The sequence below is a fragment of the Peromyscus eremicus genome, chromosome 6 (genome assembly GCF_949786415.1).
Source record: "Peromyscus eremicus chromosome 6, PerEre_H2_v1, whole genome shotgun sequence".
Lineage (NCBI taxonomy): Eukaryota > Metazoa > Chordata > Mammalia > Rodentia > Cricetidae > Peromyscus > Peromyscus eremicus.
In genome coordinates this window covers 4,146,001-4,166,877 of record NC_081421.1, presented here as the reverse complement: position 1 = coordinate 4,166,877, position 20,877 = coordinate 4,146,001, and the positions used below count along the sequence as shown (strand labels likewise).

Sequence of the window (20,877 nt, the reverse complement as noted above, 5' to 3'; positions counted from 1 at the left end):
CACACAACGTTGGGGCGTTTGTGTCTCGGAACTGCTGACTCTGCAGACACAGATGATGTGTGAAGAGAGTGGGAAACGTGAGAACTACATTACCCCCACCTCGTGACAGCACCCCTCCCCTGCTGTCTCTAGTTCCTTGGCATGCAGGTTCAGCTCAGTACCATGTACAATAATCCTCTCTGCTTCATAGCAGGTCCTAAGAGGCCGCTAGGCACACTGGAAGTATCCTCTCTGCAGAAAGGACCCCCACCACATTTCAATATTTATTTTCAGCTGTCCAATAAGAAATTGACCCCATGGGTTGCACACTACATATATCTACTGTTGGTTAAACCTCTTTTTGTCTAATTTTTCTAAATGCAGAAGCATTTAAAAAGGATATAATTGGACTGGTAACAGAACACACAGCCCTGAGCATTTGGTGACCGTGGTGTACAAGACAGTAAGCTGCATCGTGGAATTGTTTTCTCAAGGACAGATCACTAACCAAAGATAACTTCCACTGTACCTTCTCCTGTTTTCACTTATTTTCTCTTCACCTGCAGTTCATGAGGAGGACTGCTGTGATAAATCTTCCAAAGTTATAAGCATATCCTTTAAAGATCTCAAAAGCCACATTACCCACACATCCAAGGACAAAAGAAGACTTAATGAGATACCTATGTTTCTGAAATGTAAAAATAAAAGTTTATTTTTAAAGCACTATGTATGTGTATTCTTATAACATATAAGTAGGACTCATACTTTACTGAATGAACTTCAATTGATAATAACAGTACTGATGGTGAGGGGAATGTTAAGAAAATCTCCCCCAGACTGCTTGATAAAATAGAATGTCAGTATGTAGAAATCTAATTATTTTTATTTTCAAAAGAACTAAAAATGAGGTTTTGTTTATTTTGTTAGGATTTTCTTATGTAGGCCAGACTTCCCTTGAACTCATAATCCTCCTGCCTCAGCTTCCTACGGGCTAGAATCATGCAATACACTATACCAACTCTCCAAAATATATCTTAAATATAAAATGTTTTCAGAATTGCATAGCATTTTAGGATTTTCTGTCTGGTGCTAACTGAATTGTGACAACCAGCTGAGAATTATCCTTAGTCCTGGAATAGAGATAATTTTTTTTATTATTGAAATTTCAATAAAATACAAATAATCACTATCTTGAAACTGAGTGTCTTAGTTCTATTGCTGTGAAGAGACACCATAACCATGGCAACTCTTATAAAGGAAAACATTTAATTGGGGTTGGCTTACAGTTTCAGATGTTTAGTCCAATATCATCATGGCTGGGAGCATGGTGGCATGCAGGCAGACATGGTGCTGGAGAAGGAGCTGAGAGTTCCACATCCGGATCATCAGGCAGCAGGAAGAGCAGAGACACTGGGCCTGGCTTGGGCATTTGAAAGCCCTAAGTGCACCTCCAGGGACACACTTCCTCCAACAAGGCCACACCTTCTAATCCTTTCAAAGAGTGCCACTTCCTAGTGCCTAAGCATTCAAATCTGTGAGCCTATGGCAGCCATTCCTACTCAAACCACCACACTGAGGACTGTCAAATTGCTCAACCGGAGATGATTGATTAGTGACCTCACTTCAGAATCTCTCCTCAGAATTCTAAGAGGTGACGTTTTGCTGGTACAGTTTCTCACAGAGGTTCAGTTCTGGGGAGTGATTTCCTCCGAACATTTGCACAGCTCTTTTTATTTGAAAGAAGCAAGTAAGTAGTAGTCTCTAAATCCAGAACCCTAGAGGTTTCTACAGGTCAGAAGGGAACAGAGAATTTTCTAGAACAGCAGTTCTCAACCTATGGGTAGAGACCTTCTGGGGAGGTTGAATAACCCTTTCACAGGGTCAAATATCAGATATCCTGCATATCACATATTTACATTATGATTCATAGCAGTAGCAAAATTCTAGTTATGAAGTAGCAACAAAAATAATTTTATATGGTTGGAAGTCACCACAACATGAGGAATTGTATTAGAGGGTTGCAGCATGAGGAAGGTTGAGAACCACTGTTCTAGGAGATATACCTTGTGCTAGCCTAAACAAAATTGTACAAGACAAAAAGTATTCTTATTTAAAGTTTAATCTTATTTAAAGTAAAATCACTGTGTCTCTTGACCTTTGTAAATCATTCTGTGAAGTCTGTAATTCTTCCATGCAACCCGCATTTAAAAGGCAATTGAAAAGTTGCTTCTAACTAGAAATCTAGAATAGTTGATTGCCAGTTTTCCTATATATTGTGTCTGGCTGCTGGTTCTGTCTGTGCCTCTGAGTTATGCTTAAAGCATTACCAAGTGTGAAGAGCAAAGAGTGCTTCGATCACCCCAGGTTGCTGACCAAGAGAGATCCAGCAAGCTGTTCTCCATCTCAGAATGGAAAAAGGTGGCTGGGAAGCTGTCTCGGTGTGGAGCGGATCTAAAGGCCCACTCCATGTCCTGTTCTATGTCGCCTTTTACACAGCCACCTGCTTGGGAATGCTTAATGTGTTTTCAGGAAAATGAGGAGAGAGAGAGAGAGAGAGAAGCATTCAGCCATCATGCACAGGCCAATTCGAACTCCATTTTCCCCAAGAAAGACTTTCATTTCCACTCACACATCTGATTTGCATGCTCTTTGTAATGTCATAGATTAGAGAATACACTTACACTTGCTTTTTGCCTACCATGCTGTCCCAGTGTAGCTAATTTACAGATGTGTTAGGAACTTCACTGGAAACACGTAATTTTGTATTCAGTATGTACAGAGTGGGAGGAGGAGGAGGAGATAAGAACGAGATGAAAAGGCTCTGCAGATGAAAGGTGTACGTGAAGACAGGTATAAGTGGCTTAATTCATCTTTTAGTCTTCAGCACAGAGAGGTAGGCACAAACCTCAGTTTCAAAGCCACGTCACACATGCTCCTGTGCATGTATATGCGACGACCGCTCACTTCAATATCTGCAACATTAATCCCATCTGACAGCTGTTTGCCCCCACATGTGAGCGCTTTTCCCCATTTTATGGATGCCTGAATTGATAATCGTGAAGCCATCGCTGGCTGAGCGTTCACAGATGCAAATCACCTTATTATTTCTACCTGGGGTCTTTGGGTAAGGATGGAAGCCGGCTCTGTGCTGGAATCAGGCATTATATATAGGTCACTGACAACCAGCCAGAAGATTGACAGCAGCTCTTTTCATATGAGGACAGATGTGTCTCAAGGGGGAGTCGGTGCTTGGATTCACTGATAGACTGACTGTCCACAGGGCTGAGTCTCCGGGGGTGAGGGGGAGGTGTGGGGGAGGAATGGAGCACAGGGCCTGTCACTTAATTCCTCAGGCAGAAAACTTCTACGGAAAAGAAATCTACCCTCAGGGGAGTCGGAAGCAGCTGTCCTCTGCAGGGCCAGAGACTAGAATGCAAGCGAGACATGTGGATTTTAATGAAGTAGGGCACAACCCCACTCCTGGGCCAAGGTGGCAAAGTTCCTGGAGAGGCCAGGCTTCAGCAGGCTGTGAGCAGGTCATCTGAAGGAGCTGGGCTACACCCCAGGAGGCATGGCTCTGCTGCTGATACCTGTGCTGGTTTTCTAAGTCTGCCAATCAAAGAGGATAGAAGGATTAGTTAAGACAAAGTCAACACCGGTACTATTGTTTGTTTGTTTGTTTTGTTTTTCAAGATACGGTTTCTCTGTGCAGCCCTGGCTGTCCCAGAACTAGCTCATTAGACCAGGCTGGCCTTGAACTCACAGAGATCTGCCTGCCTCTGCCTTCCAAGTGCTGGGTCCAATACTATTTTTTTCAAATCCCTGAAAGCAGAAGGAGAGTCTATCTGGGGAAAGGGAAAGGCCAGCAAGAGGCAGGCAGGGATGGGAAGACGGTAAAGAGGGAACGAATAGGAACAAAGTATAACAACATGCATATGGAAAGACCATAATGGAGCCCAATGCTCTGTATGCCAACTTAAAAATCAATCGTTCAAAATAGGGCAAGGCCTAAAACTTCCGAAACACTTGGCCATGGTTCACACCAAGGCAGAAGGCAGGTAAACAACACTAAAACTGTGACTCCAAGAAGTCTTGTGAAGCCAGAGAACCTGGGAGAGTGACATCAGGGCCTTCGTCACTGAAGGATTATAAGCTGGAGATCATAGCTGGGACCCACATTCCTTTGCAGCTTGCCTTCGGGAGCCTCCTCTTTGACAGGTACCCTTCAGATGCCCGCGATGGTGTGGATGTCATATGCTTCGCCCACAGGCGGTGGTAGCCAGGGAGAGACACATGACCACACTGGTCTTATGAGAGGTACGTCAGATTTCCATACGAGGCAGTGTATCTGATTAGACCTGAGGGAGATTCAGGAAAATCTTCAAGACATCAGTATTTTTGCTGAGTTTTGAAGGATCCGAGAAGGGTCCTCTAAGCAGTTTGTCATTTGTTTCCTCAATGTTTATTGGGTGCCTCCTCCGTCAGACTCTGCTGGAGACAGCAGTTATAATGGTAAGTCTGAGAAGGACCCGGAGGTTCACGAGAACAAATGCAGAGTTTCCGTGAAGAAGTTTATAAGGAGAGGCCAATGATGTGGTAGAATCAGAAGTGGTTGTTGTGAACCACACATGTGAGGTCCCACTAAGAAGTGGTTCGTGTCCTCCTGTTGGGTCTCACTGCTGCTTCTGTGGCTCCACTGGGAATGGGGTGCATGAGAAAGGGCAGAATTTCCTTGTAAATAACTGGATGTTTGAGGAATTATCATGTGATCCTGCTTGCCTGGACCTCAGTCAGCATGACCGTTTATTAATTGTATCCTTAGGGAAGAATTCATAAGCCATGCTTGTTTATCTCTAACAGTCAAGGCGAATCATGTAAACAGCAATGCTGGCCAGCCTCTGAGGTGATGAGTCCAGTTACTATCATTCCTGGGCATTGCAGAACACAGCTGAGAATTTCCTCAGCTCAGCTCAGCTGGGCACTCTGTGGATTTCACCACATCCCAGAAAGTCTCCTTACAAACTATCATTTTCCAGGGACAAATCAGATCAGATCAGATCACCCAAACTCAGTTAAGGTGCCCACCTGATAATATTGTTCATAGATGGAGCAAGTCTCCACACAGTTTTTGCTTATGACCCCTTTTCATCTGAGAAACTTTTACATGAACCTAGGAATATAGATATATAATGTAGGACCCAACAGTCTGTTAATGTCACACCCAGGGGATCTGACACCCTCTCCTGGCCTACATATACATGCATGCAGACAAATACTTATATACACAAAATACAATTTAAAAAAAATTGCGGGAATTGGAGAAAAGGTAAATGGATGAAGTAGAGAAGGAACAGGAGTAAGATACCTGAGGAAGAGGAGTGGGGGCCTGAATCTCATCTTTCTGGAACCCATCAGGCAGCGCCCAGACCTGAATACCTCACTCTCTACAATTTCCCCTTCATTGTAGAAAAATACTGCCTGTCTTTAAAAGCAATAGTTGAGTTCTAAATGAGCAAATTATTAGTTTAGATTTATCACTCTAATAGGTGCAAAGTCACATGAGCCCCTTGGAATTTAGATATTCCTAAAGACACAGATAAGTGCTGTTTCTGAACATACAAAGTGGTTCTCTGACCAGGACCATAGTTACCCTTTCTGCCTATCTGGGTAGCCCACTTCCTTTAGAGCTACATTCTCCAAATCCAGGTAATGGTAAGAGATGGTTCATGGCTTTATTCCAAGAGTATACCATGCTGTCAGTGTCACAGAAATAATGGTATGGCGGGCGAATTACATTTTGGTCGGTAGCCTTGTACTATCCATTGTGCTTTCAAACTTTATTAAACTACTTAATTGCTCACCCACAGCTTAACATCTTCTACAACAGGGCTAAAGCTACAGACTCTAGGGTAATTTGCATGCTCTTCAGATTTATCAGGTGACTGTGTAAACCACTTAGGATCTAAATTTACCGATCTTACGTGCATTCCAAGGGGGTGAAGCATACTGTCCTTTTGTAGTGACTTCAAAAGCACAATGTTTCTAAAAGCATCTGAAATGAAGAGCTGTGCCCTATGCATCAGCATCTCACAAAAGGTGTTCCCTGGAACCCTGGCGCCATGCTGAGAGTCCTTAACAACACCTAGTGACAAAGGGATCCAATGGTCAAATCAATTCCTGTTACAGGAAGTCATTGTAAAATAGATTTCTTCTTACCTTAGGATACGGTCATTTTTAATACATCACATGAATGGTTTATGAATCTCTCGGAAGGAGCTGTAGCTTATGGCATTTTGCATTTCCTCCTGACCTTGAAAGTGGGTGCACGGTGGCAGCTGGCAGTGCCTGTGGACAGCCCCGAAATACAAGCACAGACAGAGCCAGAGAAACCCAGCAGCTCAATCGCTTCAGTGGAAATCCTGGTATCTCAGCACTTTGAGACTGAGACGGTAATGGAGTAGGTAAAGGTGTAAACCAGCACTCAAGATAGAACAGGAAACCATTAAACAAAAGTCTCTCCAAGCGGGTGCATATTTAGTGTGTTTCCAGGAGATGTGGAGCTGGATGGAGAGACCCCATCAGCTGGCTGTTCTAAGGCTGGAGTCTCTCTTCACAGCTCACTCCACCATGTGCCAGATTCTGACCCCAGCAGAGGAAGCAAGAGTGTCTGTCCAAAGGTGTCATGTGGACCCAGCACCCTACAGAGCATACTGGACAGAAGAAACAGCCTCTAGAGATGGCAATCCATGAGCATGTGGAGAACAGCACCCATAATACAAAGGCGAGGTCCTTCCTAGAGAGAACTGTGGTCTCTGAAGCAAAATGCAGATATCCTAAAGACACGTGGTTCCCAGGACATGAGATTGGGGACCAAGGGACCATGCTTGAGAATCAAGGGTGACCCCCAATTTCTTAGAAACAAGGAAATGAAAATTGATTTCATAATCCATTCTTTTTTGTTTATAGCATGTAGTAACTTTGTTGAGTACTAGTGTGTGTTATGGATTATCTGAATGAATTTTCACAAACTATGGGTGGCTCAGGAGATACTGGGATATGTCCATGGCATGCCAGCTCTACACACGGGTCTCTCATCCAAGAAGGCGCTATTGATAACAGGCTCACAGCGGGCATCATATAAACACATTTGAAAATCAGAAATGAATGAAAGGCCCCTTCCAATGTGGACAAATGAATAAAAGAAGGAAGAAAACGGGAAGACTAACTTCTCTAATTTGCGTTGAACGAACACTTTCATCACCTTATTAAGAGAGCCTTTCTGGGATTCGCTATTTGGACCCTCCCGCCACGCGTGTGCCAAAGCCAAGAACAAAGGCTGTAAACCATAGTTTGTGCTTCAGATGAAAAAGTCAACAACGAAATTGGGTGAGGGAGAGATTGATTACTCTCCGCACATTAATCACTGGAACAAATCGCCTGCCGCCTCCTCCATTCCCTTCTCTTTCTCTCCAGGAAGGAAGAATGAAACGGAGGGAGAAAGAGTGTTTTTCACCAAGCGTCAGCCCCGGCCGATGAAGTGATTGGTGAGGAAGATCCACTAACGACAAGGACTGCCTGCAAAGACAATGGGAAAATGGCTATTGAGTTTTTGTTTTTCCTTTTTTTCAGTTAAGTGAATTATTCTAGCAGAGGATTGAACCAGAGGTGAGAATGGCTGGATTGAACAGAAGGAAGCTTTCTGGAACTGAGCCTTTAGCCTGTAGGGTCTGTGGTGACTCTGGATAGTGCATTCTAGAACATTCAGTTGGTAACTGAAGATCCACACTCCAGCTCTGCCCCAAATAAAAAGTTACCTTTGCCTCATTTCCTCATGTATAAAGTAAGGGGAGTTGGTTGGGAGATTTAAAAAAAAAAATTCAGGATGGGCCTGGATACTCTGGAGTCTGTTTCATGCTTACTGTGTTTCTACATACTCCTTAGAAATCAAAAGTCATTTTCCTTGCTTTAGAAATGAGAAAATGAATTATATATAACTGGTTTGGCCTTTAAAAGAAGATTAATAATTTCAGATATGAAGCTTGAGAAATAGTTTAAACCTCTGGAGAAAACATTCTTCTGAATTATCAGGAAAAAACCCAATTAACAATATTGAAGAGGAAACATAATATGTCTGTCAAATCTTTAATTAAATTAGAGAATCACTTGTTTCGTTTAAGATTACAAACTGCACTTTTTATGAAGTAGAAGTAGTTTTTTGGCCTCTTAAAAATCTCTCTTGTTTTATATAATGATTTTTAGCAATAACTTTTAGAAAATTATTTATATTTTGAAATTTCAATGAAAGGGTCTACAACTCACACGATCAAGATAAATATTGCTAATACCCCCTCAACCCCAATGCATATTTCTTAATCCTACATTAATGTTCAATCCATTTTTTTCCGGAATGTTGTTTTCTTCCAAATCTAGGTAACAATTTAAAAATAATTCCTTAGGGTATTAGACGTAATCATTTGTGCACAGTGAGGCTGGATGGGGAAAAAGCTAACAAATTTCATTATCTGCAAGAGCTGTACCACAGTGTTGAATTCTCTGTGGTCCTCACTGGGGTCATGGTAAGAAAACAAGGGTAGAGACCTTCCTAGGGACGACTTGAGAATCTGCCAGGGGCAGAAGGTGCATGCAAAGGTTCTGTCTCAGGAAGAAAACCTGGACAGGCAGGAGGCAGAGTCGTAGTTCTGAAAGCTGCCGGCACTCTGGCAATGTTATCCGGCCAGGAAGAACTATGGTTGCAGGGAGAAGTTTCTAATGAGCAGACCTTGGGATTCAAAGTTATCCGGAATAATGTGAATGAGCCGCACACGATCAGGGGAATGGATTCGGGGGCACACCCAAGGCTTCCCTGAAGAAGCAGTTCAGGGCCTCCTCTCTGCCTGAGATTTCCCGCTGGCCCCTGCTCACTGCCTGCCTATAGGCCTTGGGTTTGGGATTTGCCTAGCCCTCCCCATCCCAAGGGAGTTGTACACGTCAAGTCCTTGCTGCGCATCTCTGGAGTATGAGACCTGCTTCTCTGAGGACCTCGGATGATGCAAGGGCTTAGGCAATTATTTGGTGACAAGGCTTGACCACCTTTCATTAAGACTAACCTTACCTTCTGAAGCAGAATAATGAAAATCCAATGTTAAAGCCTATGTAATAAATGACCCTAATAGTGCCTGGCTGTCCACAGAAACCTGGGCTGTCTGCTTTTTCTGCATGGTAAGCATCCAGACTGCCAGTCTGCTATGCTTCTCCTACTAAGCAGCCACATGACATACTTAACAAACAATTCTAAGTAAGATATGGCTTATTCTCAAATAAAATGTTTGTGCAGGAGCTGGAGAGCTTGGCTCCATGGTTAAGAGTATTTAACCGCTCTTGCGAAGAACCTGGATTCAAGTCCCAGCACCCACATGTTGGCTCACAGCTGTCTGTAATTACAGTTCCAGGAGACCCAATGCCTTTTCCTGGCCTCTTCAGGCTCTTGCATATATATGGTGCACATACATATACTCAGGCATGCACACATATGATTAAAAATAAATAAGTGATTTTTTAAAAGTTCATGCAGATCAAAAATATTTTAAAAGGAATAAAATAGCTTAAGAGTAAAAATTATTGAGAAATTGGTACTTCAGGAAAAACAGACACATTCAACATGACTCCAGTCTATGCACTAAAGTTCCGAATATTGGTTGGAACCTAAACCCCAGACTAGACAAAATGGTATATATACTGTGCTTTCTGATGGTTCTGAGTGAAAGGGCACTTAACCTTCTTTTTCTCTCTTGCTGGTGAAATTCCAGCAATCATTGTGGATGTTTGTGAGCCATGTCTGTAGATCACAATGTTAAGATGGATCAAGGAATAAGATCGCTCTCTGGAGGTAAATCCTCTAATCCAGACAGCTAGCTGCTTCCCAATTGGAGGTAAATTGACTTAGTGATTGGGGTTTAGCATCTATCAGTCATTCTGACATCGGTGGAGTACTGCGGAGAGAAAGCTCCTTCTCCACAGGAAATGACTTTTCTGCTCTTCTTATTCTTCCTCGGTCTACAGCTGGGCTAAGAGAGGGCATTGACACAGGTGGTCCCCTGGGAGAGGGTGCTGATGGAAGACCTCTGCAAATAGACAGATGATAGGCTGGCTCCAAAAGCGTGCTATAAACAGTCTTTGATCTGAGTAACAGTCCGCAATCTGAGACTTGGGGAAAGTCAGTTTTGCAGCCTGGCAGAACCCACAGACGCTGTCTTCCAAATACTTGATTAAAAATGGAAAACCAGTGGGTTGGGTTCCAACAGTTTTTGCTCGAGTTAAAATGTTAGTATATTATAATAATGAGGCTTTTGCAAGGGAGGAACACTCACTCCTAAGGACCCTCTTTATCATGGCTTATTAAAAAAAAAAAAAAAAAACTCCTTGGTTTGATGCCATGAAAATATTGCTCATTTATAAAGATTATTGCTTTAAAATCTTTAAATAAGTATTTGTTTGAACAAATTGACCATATACAGCTTAAGTTCACTTGTGCAAATTTCCAAATACAATGCAAGAGGGTTTGTTTGTTTCTCTGTTTTTAAAGAATTTTAGTTGTAACGTGGTGCTGAGACAATTCCAAGAGAAAATTATGGAAGCTTCTCTGTCTAAAAAGAGAAATTTAGCCAGGCATAGTGGTGAAGACACACACCTGTACACCTAACGTATGGGAAACTGAGGCCAGAGAAATGTGAATTCAAGGCCAACCTAGGTTACTTAGTGAGCCGCTGTCTCAAAGGGAGGGATAAGTCAGGGAAGGAGGGAGGGAGGGAGAACAGAAGGGAAGGAGAAAGGAAGGGAAGAAAGAGAAGGGAACAGAGGAAAAGGACAGAGGAAGGGATGGGCCGGAAAGTATGGGTGGAGAGAGAAGCGGGAAGGGGGGAGGGGAAGGAAAGAAGAGGAGAAGAGAGGAGAGGAGCCCAAGGCCATGTATCCAGACAGTCTCTCCAGAGTATCACAGGACCTCTAACAGGAACAGGAGGGTTCAGTCTTCCATCCCCAGGTGACTATACTGCTTACCTCATTCCTCAGGACCACGCCAGTTAGGTATGTAAAGTTCATAGAAAAGCACCCCACCATGAGGCAACTTCCTGCTGTCTTTCCACTTCAGAATGTGCTAAGGTAAACCTACTTTCCTCCTAACTACCCAGAGAGCTGCTATATTTGTCCCATCATTCTTAAAGCGCCTGGGGTAGGGCTTTGGAGGACAGAAGTCTCTCATTCCCCAGTCAGTGCCAAGAGAGGGGAAAACAAGGGAGATAAAAAAAGATTCAAGAGAGCCATGAGCAATCAGGTAGCTTTTAAATTCTGCCTGTCTGTTAACATATTGGGGGCTGTGTTAGCTGGGGATTTCAGAGAGAGAGAGAGCCAACAAGATGTGTTCTCTCTCTCTCTCTCTCTCTCTCTCTCTCTCTCTCTCTCTCTCTCATCTATCTACCACCTATCTATCTATCTATCTATCTATCTATCTATCTATCTATCTATCTATCTATCTATCTTTGATCATCTACCTATGTATATATTGCTCGTCTATCATCAACCTATCTATCACCTATCTACCTGTCTATTATCTATCTATCATTTATCATCTACCTATTATTATCTAACATCTATCTTTTATCTACCAATCAATCATATATCAAGAGACTTACCTTACAGAAGGGCCATGTGATTGTGGAGCTTGGCAAGTGATCAAGCTGTAGGGTAGGTAAACAGGCTGGAAATTTCATCAAGAATTGATTATAATCGTAATTTCAAGACTGGCTGCAGATGGACTCTCTTCCTCCTTGAAGGGCCTCATTCCTTTCACTTAGGGCCTCTCAAGGATTGGATGAGTCTTCTCAGTTGGTGTAAAGTAGGCAACTTTTCAATAGGAAAATTTAAGTATCAGTCAAAAGTAAATAATACCTTCTTGAAAATATCTAGAACTGTACTGAGCCAAACAACAGGGCACAATGCCCTGGCAAATTTGGGATGACCTTCACAGTGGCACCCAAATGACCTTGACAGTGGCAAAGTCTTTAGAAATTTTTAGAAAAAATTTAGTTTTGAAATTGAATTGGTGGTTGCAAATTCTACCTCAGGTGCCTTCAGAATAGAGGGAACGTTTAAGTTGGGTGAGAAAATATTGTTTATTTTGGTAGCTTTTAGTTACTCTCACTATGTGGCATCTTAGAGCCTTGTATCTCTCTGTAGTGCTGTGTAATCAGGTCCCTTTCCTGGTTCCAGTGCAGCTTAATAAGTCTGAAATCGGGGCTCACCAGGGCCTGTGGTAGTTGCTAGAAATTCCCTCCAGGTCCTCACGATGAAGACAGCTCTTGAGTTATAAGGAAGTTAAGGATTTGACAAGTAGCAGAGACAGTTTCACAGCTGCTCTGTCCTGATTGTGGCTTCTCGTCACCCTGTGCACGGCAGCTTCTGCCCAACACCCTATCCTGTGCTGAGCTGGAGTGAGGTAGAAGATGCCAATGCCAGCTAAGTACAGCTCTTCCTGGGAGGTGACAGGTCCCTTGCTTAATGTCTAGTTAAACAATATGATTGAATGGAAGTATATTCAAAGGAATAAAAGCAAAAGTGACTTCTGGGGCTTCAATTGTCACCATTAGAAAAAAAATCCTTCAAATTAATTTAAAGTTACAGTAAAAGTGAGTCTAAATAGAGACTTTTAAATATACTGCATTCAGTACTGTTCTGTGCTTTTGGGGGGATATTAAATAGATATCATTTAAGATTATCATTAAAAAGCTGGGGTGTAGCTCTGCAGTAGAGTGCTGTCACCCCTTTCTTTCTGCTCAGGGTTTAACCAGAATCTTTGGCTGATAAAGAGTTTACTCAGGCCGGGCGGTGGTGGCGCACGCCTTTAATCCCAGCACTTGGGAGGCAGAGCCAGGCGGATCTCTGTGAGTTCGAGGCCGGCCTGAGCTACCAAGTGAGTTCCAGGAAAGGCGCAAAGCTACACAGAGAAACCCTGTCTCGAAAAACCAAAAAAAAAAAAAAAAAAAAAAAAAAAAAAAAGAGTTTACTCAGTTGGAAGCCTGGGACAGTGCAATCCATGAGTATGCACAATGCTCTGTGGGAAGAGGTGCATATTAGCCTGCGTGTTGTTCAGTGTGTCACACCACACTGAACACGTCACATGTCACCATCATGAGTTGGCTGAAGGATCTACTTAATGTGCTCTTCACTGGGGAACGAGGCTGACAGAGTGGTCACCATGGAGGTCATTGCCAGTTACTGAGGCAGAAGAGAAGAGAGTTCTGAGGGTCCCACCCTGGCAGTGAGTGATATTATTTAAAAACCACATTGCCCAGAACTAATTATATGGCCTCACTCATCCATAAATGAATTAGAAAATCTATCTTCCATCTGCCCAGGAGGAGGGACTGAGCATATTTAGGAATGGATTTTAATGACTATCATAATACTCCCATCTAAATGCTGGGTAATTTCCTTCAATCCATTACTTTTCTCTTTTCAGTATCTCATTTGGTGGCATTCCCATCCATCTACCCACCCAATGCCCAGAAATCAAGACTTAAGACCCGACACCACCATTCCAGGGTCATCATGTTATAATAATTGTCTTATTATTTCATTAAGTTATTTGTAAATATAATTTATAATCCACTATATGATAAATACCAGCATATTCTAGAAATGCAATTGACAATGCAATTTGATATGACTTCTTTAACATTTTTAAAGCTACTTCAATGAGCAAAATATTTAATTACATGTGGCCATGAAATCTGTCCAATTACAGTATATTTTCTAAATGATTTAGGTTATTATTGTGAATGAAATGTGTAATGCCAGAAGAATGCCTCACATAGAGGGGCAAGGACAACTGGGAAGAAGCCATCCTAAGTGAAGTGGGATTTAGTTCCGATTCCCACTAGCAACAGAATGAGATAATAAGAGAGAAGTGGTTGCATGGGAACCTGATAGAATGCATCCCTGCTCTGGCCTCTCTGGACATAGAAGAGGAGAGGGGAGGGGAGGGGAGGGGAGGGGAGGAAAGGGGAAGGGAGTGGAGGGTAGGTTATTGTTGTGATTCCTCAAAGGTTAAACCCAAGCTTGGCGCCTAAGACAGAGCCTAACACCACACGGGGACTCACTTCCCAGTTCCTATTGCAGCCTAGAAATGCACAAGCAATCCCAAGTCAATGACAACAGCCCGAGCAATAGGGATGGTGGCCCCAGTAGAGACGCAGCAGGCCTCAGATGGTGCCCTTCATGCCCTCAGACTATGGAGGTGGAGTTGGGTGGGAGTAGTCTTGAATTGTAGGTATAAAAACAAGAGGAAACGGTATTCAAAATGACAATATCTGATTGTGTATTACTAAGGCGACTCCAGTAAATGGTTAAAATTACATCTTTTTTTAGAAGAGGAATCCCATGCTCAGATTTACGTTTTCGAAGTATCGCTCCAGGAGTTAAGTTGGGCTGGGAGCAGTCGAAAACTAATTAGAAGATTCATGTGAAAACGCACAGGAAAAAAGTAATAAAAGCTACAAGCAATCATTGCCAAAAGGAAAAGGGGAGGGGACGGAGAGATGGTGGAGGTGGGATTAGGAGGTAACAGAGAAGAGGAAAGAAGCTAGGAGGTGAGGAAACACCCAGTGTGACTAGGAATTCTAGAGAGGCAGCAGACTGCCAGGGAGCTATGAGTGGCCAGAGAAGGACAGCGAGGCCACAGTGGAAGGGACAGGTGGGGCTGGCACTCAGCCATTCTCTCCTTCATCTCCTTGACCTCCGGGTGCAGAGTATGTTTAAGTACTTAGGGGTATCTTTCAACACGAGACTTTGGGACGCTTAACAATTTGGCGCCTTCATTTTTCTGTCATTGAGACAATAATGATGTTCTTGGATAAAGATATATGAGGCAATACTGGGGAAGCCCTTTGAGAAACCAGGCTGCAGCTCAAAATAAATGACTTTATAAAGTACTGATGGATATTTCCAGTTTGCGGGTTAACCCGAAGAAAGACAAAGAAACAGTTTTGTGTGAAAAGACATCTTTCCCATGTGATTCTTTTCGACTGATTGATGGGTAAGGAGACGCTGAGAATGGAGGAGGAGACAAGAGGGGCTGAATGATAATGGATGCGCTGCTAGAACCGGTCCTGTGTCAGGTGTGGAATGCAGACAGCCAGTGATTGAGGCAATACAAAGGCATCATCCGGCCTTGTTCTGGGGGAGCAGGTTCCATCCCTCACTATCAAGATGATTTATGGCTGCCGAGAACTCTTGCCTCGGCACCTCAAAGGGTTAAAGCAGAGCTTAGGATCGCTAGGCAGGCCAGAGCACTCAGCCCTCCCCTGGGCTGGGACAGGGATTACTGGGTAGCAACAGGAGCCCATAGCACACTGTCCCAGGAGACAGAATTAGGCTGTCTCAGAGCTGCTGCAAGGGACAGGTAACAGGGCTGCGGTTTGTGCCAAACACTTCGTAAAATGAGGTAAAAAACAGATGAACGCATCATTAAACAGTGGTACACCCAAGCCCCCGTTAGCCGAAGCCGAAGCCTGGATGAGCCACGCAAGCTCCTCGGTCATCACTACATACAAAGAAGAAAGGATGGAGACAAGTGAACGCATTGCTTTGAGGGAACTCAGTTCCCTCTTCATCTGCTGGCCTCTCAGCCTTAGTTTTCTTCTATAACGGAATGTCAGCGTCTGCAAAGATCCACTTTTTCGTTGTGCATAGGAGGAAACGGAGGCCCGGAGGCTGTCTGAGGTACCCTGCTAATTGACGGCAGGAAAGAACGCCAGCAGCCCCTTCCACGGCACCCACCTCATTCTTTACGTGCATTTAGCAACTTTCCTCAGGAGCTAGCCAATCAGCGCACATTACCAGACAGGCTGTGCCACCGTCGGCAGGGGACTGAGAACAGGTCCAAAGAAAAAGCAAGCCCAGAAGAGACTTAAAAAAAAAAAAAAAAAAAAAGGACAGTAAGGTCACAGAAGTCAGAGTTGTGAATCCTCTGTGTTTGGCCCCCGGGGAAGCAAAGTACAGAGTAAGCTGATTCAGTTTCTCCGAGCAGGACCACAGGGAAGGCAACCCTGACCCTACCAGGTGAACATGCTGCTCTGGATCTTCCTAGGTTTCTTGCTTCAGACTCGACTCTGTTTGTGGACTTCTTCCACTTGTGGACATTCACCCTTCTGCCTTCCCAGAAGGCTTTGCTTCCTGCAGAGACTAGGGTTCACATTCATAGCAACTGACATTCTGTAACCATTACAGAAACCCTAACACCAAACGCCCAGTTCACAGCTGCCTCTGAATGGCTTCACTTTGCGGCTAGATCTATACATTTACTCATTAATACTCACATAGCATATCACTCAGGAGACTTGCTTCTGTGTTTTGTCCTATTCAGCACTTTCTAGGACTGTAGTGACTGTCTGGTGTCTGACATTATTGTATTTGTCTTTTTTTTTTTTTTTTCTTGTAGCTACCCATAACACGTAGCTCACCGATGTAGTTCTGACTTCTGCCACAAGTTGCCATTCCACTCGTGGGAATGTGAGAGGTGCTATGAACACACAGTGGACTTGTGAGCTGTCACTCTTTCAGACCCCAGGCCTGCACTCACTACACCTCCAGTGCTTAATTAGAAGCAGGGCATTTGGGAGAGAGAGAGATGAGCCTCTGCATTCTCTTTCGGAGGTGAAATGGCGTCACTAACATCTCACAGTCAAAACATATGCACTCCCGGTTTCTCCCTGATCTACCCAGCGGGCTAGATGCCTGGGATTTAGAATCCCGTCCTTTACTTCTACTTGGGTTTCTGAATTCTTGTGGGGATGCTAACCTGGTTCTGAATCCTTCTGTTCCAGAGGCCCCGCTGCTCCAGATGGAATTGAAAGAAGGGATGTCATCGTTATCAGCTGGTATCCGTGCTGATGCCTCCGGGATTCCCTTTCATCTTGTCGCTTCTCCCAACAGCTTCAGAACTGTGGTCAAAGGAGAATAATCCTACACATAAACGCTTGAGGAGGCTTCTCACAGCTTCCTCCCTCAGTTCTCAAGAGGAGCCTTCCAGGCCCTAGATCTGTTCCTTAGCTACTTTCAACTATGCTCCTTGTCTTTGACGCCTCACTTCATCTGACCAGTCGGGTGGTCCTCTCTCCACAGCCGGCCTCCAGGTGTGTTACGTGACTTTTTCTGGGGAGGCACAAATAAATGTTTATTTGCCACAAAATAAAAAAGAACTCCATTGACAGACAGAAGAAACAGTCCCATCCAATTTTTGCTTGGTGTACCAGTGAGTCTATTGGGATTATTTCAAGGACATGTATGACTCAAAGGCGTCACTGGAACGCTCAGCCAGCTTGAGTGAAAACTCACTGCATCGTTGGGGCTCCTTATACAGCTTTCAGTCAGCTCCACAAGAGGCCCCTTGCCCAGCATTCATCTGCCACTTCTACAAACTGACAGAGGGACTTGCAGGATCCTTATGAGTTTCCTGAACTTTCTACGTTGTATCTTATGAGCTCCCTTCTGCTGGGGGTGGGGGAGCTACTGTTGAGGAACCCCCTACTGCCTGGAAGGCTCCTCTTGAGAACTGAGGGAGGAAGCTGTGAGAAGCCTCCTCAAGCGTTTATGTGTAGGATTATTCTCCTTTGACCACAGTTCTGAAGCTGTTGGAAGAAGCAACAAGATGAAAGGGAATCCCGGAGGCATCAGCACGGATACCAGCTGATAACGATGACATCCCTTCCTTCAATTCCATCCGGAGCAGTGGGGCCTCTGGAGCAGAAGGATTCAGAACCAGGTTAGCATCCCCACAAGAATTCAGAAACCCAAGTAGAAGTAAAGGACGGGATTCTAAACCCCAGGCATCTAGCCCGCTGGGTAGATCAGGGAGAAACTGGTCAGTTCTATGTTTTCACTCTGAGATGTTAGTGACGCCACTTTACATCTTGCTAACTGAAAAGTTTAATTTTTGCAAAAGTAGCTTGTGATAAACACATGCACAAACTAGTAAGGCATTGTGTGCATGCTGCTCATGAATAAACACACTTGCAAAGGGCTTTGTTTCTAAACTTACTGTGATATGTGATCGAGCACTGTTTTAATCAATACCTGTGATTAAAACCTAAATTTTCGAAACATCAGACTTTCCTTTTGATTTAAAAAAAATAATATGATTATTTGGCTTCTACCTATTGCTTCAAAATATAATAAAAAAGTATTATGCTTTACAATTGCAAATATTTTATCACTGTAGCCTTCACACATTTGAAAAATAACCACACACACACACACACACACACACACACATACACACACACTAGTGAAACTCCTATTGGGGCAGATAAATGTTCTTTGTAATTACCATATGAGCTCCCTGGTTTTTGATTTTTTTGTTTTGGGGTGTGTGTGTGTGTGTGTGTGTGTGTGTGTGTGTGTGTGTGTGTGCTGTGGATATCGCTATATGTAAATAAACTCTGATTGGCCAATAGCCAGACAGGAAGTATAGGCGGGACTAACAGAGAAGAGAATTGAGGGAACAGGAAGGGAAGAGAGAGACTGGCTGGAGCAGCCGCCAGGACAAGGAAGATGTAAGGTACCAGAAAGCCATGAGCCATGAGGCAAAGTAAAGATTAATAGAAATGGGCTAAATATAAGAGTAAGAGCTAGACAATAACAGGCCTGAGCTAATGGCCAAGCAGTTTAAATAATGTAAGAGTCTGTGTGTTTATTTTATAAGTGGGCTCTGGGACTGGCGGGACTTGGTTGCGGGAGCTGGAGAGAAATTCTCCAGCAACAAATGGCGTCCAACGTGGTGGCAAGAGTTTCCACCTAAAAACTTAGAAAAAAGATTCTAAAACGGACCTAAAAACAACTTCCTAATTGTCTCTCTCAAATAAGCGACAGCTGCCGGTTTGAGCTACTGGCGGGTTCCTAGTGTGCACTCTCGACCTGCAGTATGGTAGAAATGAGGCCTCTGCAAGTAGCACATTAAACTGTGTGGTGGATTTAGCCTTTGCTAGTACAAAACAAAAAAAGAGGTTTCTGGGCTACACGCTACTTTGGTAAAAGTGTAGACCCACTATTTATGAGAGTTACGGCTCCCAGAGCTGGCGGAAAGCGGACCACCGCCATGTTGGGAAGCTGAAGTGGGCGGAGCCAGCAGCCACTGCGCCGGTTTCAGGCTTAGAAGGCTGCAGTTTAAAAGGAATAGGCTCAAGCTAATATAAAAAAATAAGCCACGTAAAGAGGGCTACCACACAGAGAATCTGGATTATGTTCTCTTTGATATTTGTAACTAAAGAAAAACATTTGATTACAAAAGCTGTTGAGTTATGCCAAAATGTATATTTTAAAGGTACCTTGACTTCAAAATTTGGATATAAGGATATGTTGCTTTGGAAAAGAGTCTCTGCTCTTGTTTCCACAGAAAGCCAGAGACTATGGATTTGTTCCAGATTAAGATACATCAGGTTTGACCAGCCAAGACCCCCTGAAAGGTCTCCAGTGACACCATGGCCCAGATGATTCAACATCCAGAATGGTTTCAAGGCAACTGGCTCAGACGATACAGCCTCATGGACTACTCCATGATCCTAAAATTTTCTTCGTGTCCCCATAAGATACAGCGCCCCCCTCCAGCAGGAAGTAGTAAGAGAAGCTACGCCCAAATTCCCAAATATACCAAGCTGGCTTTAGAGATGGAATTGGCTCACTCCCCCTCTAAACCCAGACATATTGCTCAAAAAAAAAAAAAAATGGTTAAGAGATTCTTATGTCCCAAATCAGAAGAGCCCTCTGGTGTGGGACAGAGAAAAACCAATATTTTTATTTAAAGCAGGTTGATTATAAATACAATCTCTTTCTAAAGAAAAAAAGGGGATAGTTTAGATATGATAGGATGAAAGGGTAGATTAATGAACCTACTTTTAAAGAGTAACAACTTGTTTAAAATGTTTTACATCACTATAGATTTTAGTTTATTGATACAAGTTTAAACTTAATTTTGTTATACTGTATATATATTTCTATTCTTGTTTGAGGTATTATGTTTATGTAACTCATTTAAAATTATAATAGATAATTTAAAAATAGATTAATAATTAGTCATCTATGATAATCATATTTGTAGCCATGTTAGTTAAGTCTTCTAGGTATACATAGTTATACTTCAGATAGATAGGTAGTCTTCAAACACTTCAAAGACCTACAGAATATGGCATTTAAAATGTTTTAAAAGTTTAGACTTTTTGGACAGTGAGACATGTCTGCTCCTGACAGCACCGATTTACTTCAGAGAGGAGGATGGGCATCGAAGACACTCCATATGGAGTTTATCTTCACCTTGACAAAAATAGCCATTTGGGCAAAAAACTGTTCTTGCCTGGACTGCCTGATCAACTGGACATGCAGGACCCATACAAAGGTGACCACTGAACTTTGCTTGACAAAATAGTCCTTCAGGTTCCTGCTTTGCAGAGAAAACTGCCAGACATTCTACAAGACACAGAGAAAAATAAATAAGAGACTCTAGGCCTGTGGGCTGAAGACAGATGCCCCAACTTTACAAGAAAACTTTGAATGACTGTCCAGGCTCAGCTGTCTCTGTCTACCCTACAAGACTCCTAAAAGTTGCTTGCATCCTTCTCCCATTTCTCAGGCAGTGTTATATCCTTCTGACGTCTTTGATGTGGTTAAAGACTAGATACTTACAATTTTCCTTAGTTATAATAAAAGATAAGTTAGATATAAAAACCTTAAACTCACAAATATAAGATAGATAGGATCTCTTCTTTAATATTGTAACTGTAATTCTTGCTTGATAATTGTTTTGTTATATGTAATTTTACTATGTTAAAGTTAAAACCTTCCTTTTTTAAAAAA

At 43.0% G+C, this 20,877-nt stretch overlaps 1 long non-coding RNA gene across 1 annotated transcript in view; it reads right to left on the bottom strand.

Annotated features, from left to right (window-relative positions):
- Nucleotides 1-7,190: 7,190 nt before the first annotated feature.
- Nucleotides 7,191-20,877, bottom strand: part of LOC131912339 (uncharacterized) — a 29,942-nt gene continuing 16,255 nt past the window's right edge. Inside the window, exons 2-3 of the long non-coding RNA XR_009379596.1 lie at nucleotides 11,667-11,877; nucleotides 7,191-7,554 (exon numbers count right to left, since the gene is read on the bottom strand). This is a non-coding gene — a long non-coding RNA (uncharacterized LOC131912339). The remainder of the gene's footprint in view (nucleotides 7,555-11,666; nucleotides 11,878-20,877) is intronic.